This window comes from Eutrema salsugineum, unplaced genomic scaffold (genome assembly GCF_000478725.1).
Source record: "Eutrema salsugineum unplaced genomic scaffold, Eutsalg1_0 scaffold_14, whole genome shotgun sequence".
Lineage (NCBI taxonomy): Eukaryota > Viridiplantae > Streptophyta > Magnoliopsida > Brassicales > Brassicaceae > Eutrema > Eutrema salsugineum.
In genome coordinates, this window is record NW_006256877.1 from 3,995,810 (window position 1) to 4,000,539 (window position 4,730).

The window sequence follows — 4,730 nt, forward strand, 5'->3', positions numbered from 1 at the left end:
AAGATCTAAAACGAGATAGCGGGTTATACTGAGAAGCAAGGTGGGTCCGTTAAACCACGCTTTTGCCTGGGTGTCCGTTTAGTTTATTGATAAGGGCATGTATTTTTCGGTCCCTCCCACGCGTAGGAAATCAGTTGTCCCGGCAGGGCAGAAGCAATCAAAAAGACTCTAGTTTTGTCCCCGGTGACTTCTTCTGGAGGTTCGATATTCGAAATGTTATCGCACCTCGAGATGAAGTCTCTGGCGACGACACAAGAATATAATTGAAGGGCTTTTCTTTGACAAATTGAAAGCTTTAATAGAAGAGAGATGCACTGACTCATCAATGCATGGTTTCATCTAAAACTCTGAAAGACTTCAAAACAGCAATGCAGAAATTATATTTCACGCAATGGGTATTGTAGAATCAAAGATTAGCAAATTTGGAAAGCTAAGCAACGAATAAAAGAAAGATCTTGGACGTTCTTGGTTGCAAGGCAAATCAAATCTCTGCCATTTTTTTGTCTTTATCAATAAGTCAATAACAGTCTTTTTTTAATAATAAAAAAACCATTGGTATGATAAGGTTATGTCCTCCATGGAAATTTATAGGGAAAAAACCTTAAAAATACCCAAAGTCTTAAACATTTGCCAGAAAAATACATGACCTATTTTGACTTCCCAAAAAATATCCAACGTATTTTGGAGTGTCGTTTTAATTCCCATACATTCAAAAACTGCTATTTTTACTTCTCATTTTTACCTCTGTTTATCAGCTAAACGGAAATTCTTGAACACTGTTAAAAATTTAACACCACATGTGTTAATTGTATGTGAAAAGACCTCTATTACCCATTCAAAATTGATTCAACAGATATTTAGTGTTTCCCAAATTGAAGAACTCTAATTCTATTTTTCTTTCTTCACTTTTATTCTCTTCTCTATGTGGTGTGTTCGCAATTTAGCTTCTTTCACTCATCGTAACACTTCTCATCCACTCTGTCGATTTCATCACACTCTTAAGTTATGTTTTTCACAAATCGAAGATGCTCCAAGTCACAAAATCTGGATCGACTGTAATCCCTTCTTCACAAATTCTCCTGTTTACACCCTGAGAATAGTTGATGTACATAAGCCCTCCAAATTGATTTTTATGGTAACGCTGCATTATCGAAAGATAAATATGAGATGTCACTCAAAAATCTCATATTCTATCGAAGAAGAAATTTGATATACTAACAAACCAAACTTCATAATCGACACACATAACCAGAGTATACAGCCCAATTTTATAAATTTCTATACCTGACCTCATCCTCCGACTCTCAAAAATCTTCGTCTCATATAGCTAAACGAAGTCACCGTGAGAACGAAGTTCGACTTCGAGGAAAAAGATCAATTTCGTGAGAGAAAATCGATTTTGGGTATTTCAATTTACCTTGCTTTTGGCTTTGATTTGGGGAACAATCGATTTAAGGTTTGATTTAGGAGAAAATCGAATTAGGATTTAATTTGGGGAAAAATCGATTTTTGGGGAAGAACATGAGAGAAGACGAGCAGGGGTTATATTTGGTCTTTTCACCTACAATAATAACACGTGGTGTTAAATTTTTAACACCGTTTTAGTGTTTCCGTTTAACGGATAAACGGAATTAAAAACGGAGAGTGAAAATAGCAGTTTTTGAATGTATGGAAATTAAATCAACACTCAAAAATAAGTTGGGTATTTTTTGGGAAGCCAAAATAGGTCAGGTATTCTTCTGACAAATTTTTAAGACTTCAGGTATTTTTAAGGTTTTTTCCCAAATTTATAAGCAAGAGGTGATAAAGACGTTGATTGAGTTACAAGAAATCAGCTCTAAAATCAAGAAGGAGAATGAGAACAAGATGGATCGTTGACAGTGACAACAACACAAGAGAAAGAGATTAAGCAAAAAATGACGAAATGGGAACAAGTGACGACTTAATTTGTGGAGACAGCTATTCAGAATGGGACACAATCTTTCGAGTCCCACTCAAGATTCACGTCAAAACAGAAATATCAAAGGAGAAGCTACAATAAGCCAGTAAAAAAAAAAAGAATATGAATGTGAGGATGATAATTATAAAGGGTTTTTGCTAAAAATAACCCAAAACTTGATTTTGAATACAAAAGTAGATCTCTGAGAAAACATTTAGCAGAAATAACTTAAAGGGTAGTGAAAAGACCATTTAAACCTGTATGAGTAAACAAAAAACGGATGTCCTAATTACCATTTACACCATGACGAAGTCTACTAAAGTGAAAAAGAAGTCTAATAGTAGACTTCATTTTATCGAAATAAAATCTACTAAATAATTAAATATGTAAATTTAATTTTAAAATTTTTTAAAAATTATTTGGTATCAAATTTATATTCATAAATTCCGTAATCGTAACCCAAATGTACAGAAATTATTTTTTCATATTGGTAAATGGAAATGTATGTTTTTAAATTAAGTAGAAGTAAAATTATTATTTAAGTTTTAAAAGTTGTAGACTTCTATATTGAAGTCTACTTAACCGAATAAATTAATCTAATCGAAATTTAAACTGAAATTAAACCGGGAATAACTTCCTTTAACCAAGAGAAACTAAACAAAACCGATAAATATTTATCTTAACCAAAAAAATCAAAAATAATTATTTAACCAATACATAAACCAAAATTGAACCAACAATTCTGAACCAAAAATTATTCATTTAACCAAAATTTGTACCTCCCTATATAAATGAAGCCCACGTTTGTAACCCTAATTTTGTAAAAATGAAAACTCAAACCTCTCTCTCTAAAACGGCGCTTCCCTCTGTTTCAGATTCAACGAGAAAATCGATTTTTTTAGATCTGCTTGCGAACGAGCTGTACACGAGGTCTTTTTCTATGCTGTTTCAGGTTAGAAATCTCTCTTTAGATTATACTCTGCTTTTTGCTTTTAGGAAAACGTTTGTTTGATCTTCACTGTAGGTGACCTCAACATAGTGAGCAACAAAAGAGGTCCACCGTCGACTTCCTCACCGCCGTGCAGCTTTTTCTGGGTATGGCTTTGATGTCTGGTTCAAATTGTTAGCTTTTTCAAGTTTCTTCTTTTTACTTATTAGCTGATGTTTTGTCCAGAAATTTTGGTTTTATTTAATTGGGATCCACTTTGAATTTTTTTTTTATTCATAATGTACTAAGATCTGAGTGTCAGAACTAATTTGATTTAGTTTAGTAATCAGATCTGTGATTATGAGTTTCTTTATTAGATTTGTTACTTGGGTTGATGTTTAATTTTTACTCCTTTCCCTTTCAGTATCTCACAAATCTCAACAATTCATCACTGTCATCTCCGAAAGCAGACTTCTTGAGTTGATTTCGAAAGCAGACTTCTTAAGTTGACTTCTTTCATTTGTAGTATCTCACAAATCTCAAAAATTCTTCACCGTCATCTCTATTTTCTCCACCATCGACATCGAGACGGGTAGAGAGTTTTGTCCTAACAGGCCCAAGTGCCCAACACAACAATTAAGCTCATTTACAAAACAGAACCCAATAAGTAAATAATTGATCTTCTGTTTGCTCATGATCTTTTTTTGTGTAATGATTATCAATTTTTTCTGTAATGGTCATTAACTGTAATAATCATCAACTGTAGTAGTCTTTTAATTGTCATCAACCGTTACTTTTATGTATCTTTATCAAATATGTAACATAATCAAATTATTCTATATGGACAAAATATAATGGTTCAGAGTATGGTGCAAAGAAAAGTTCCATAAACTAATTCTAAATAAAAATTTTAAGTGACTGATTTTGCACCAGTTTTAAAACCACAAAATAGAAGAAGAATGAATTGGTGTTACATGTTTATTCAATGTCACAAATTTTTTGAAGTAACTGAATGTTGCATCAGTTTTAAAATCACAAAGTATGTCAAATCCAAAAAAAAAGAAAAAAAAAACAGAAGAATGAGGTTAGTGTTATTAACAAGAGAACTTAAAAATGACTCTACAATCTTATGGAGTTGATCATTTTCTGTAATAAAACACACACAAAACCATATTAGCAAACAAAATTACAAACTACATTATTGCAAAAATGTAAGTAACAAATTTTCTATATAGGAGACTTCGTCTGTAGACTGGAGATGAAGTCTATTCTTCCAAGCTAACTAGCTATTAAATCAACAAATTTGATTCTACAATAAATATCGACTTAAAACAAATGAAACTCATTGAGTAATTAGACCAGTTGGTAACACACATTCCAAAACCTAAAAATACAAAAAAATAATTTATATATATTCTGTAATTTTGTTTTTAAAATAAGATACCGAGCAGACTTCGTGTGCAGACTTCATCCGTAGACTGCTGGAGAAGTCTACTTTAATAAGCTAACTAGCTTAAAAATCAAAACTTCTGATTTAACAATAAATATTGAATAAAATGAAATGAAATTTACTGGGTAGTTCAATCACTTCATAAAAAGCATTTCTAATCCAAAAAATAAAAAAATACTTTATAAATTTGCCTAAAACGCGTTTTTAAAAAAACTACAATAAGTAGACTTTTAAAGCAGACTTCAAACGTAGACTGGCGAAGAAGTCTACTTTTTCATAGTGAAATCTACTAAAGAAGTCCACTAAAAAACAGATTATTTTTGCAATTGACCATTTCGTTGACTTTTCCTTTAGTAGACTTCAGAAGTAAACTTCCGGACAAAAAGGTTACTTTAGCATTTGACCGATGCATT

The 4,730-nt window shown here is 31.9% G+C and overlaps 1 long non-coding RNA gene across 1 annotated transcript; it reads left to right on the forward strand.

The window, feature by feature from the left end:
* Window positions 1-2,753: 2,753 nt before the first annotated feature.
* On the forward strand, window positions 2,754-3,633 carry LOC112088590. Its single transcript, XR_002900537.1, has 3 exons — window positions 2,754-2,891; window positions 2,964-3,034; window positions 3,292-3,633. It is a non-coding gene; the product is annotated as an uncharacterized LOC112088590 (long non-coding RNA).
* Window positions 3,634-4,730: the final 1,097 nt, after the last annotated feature.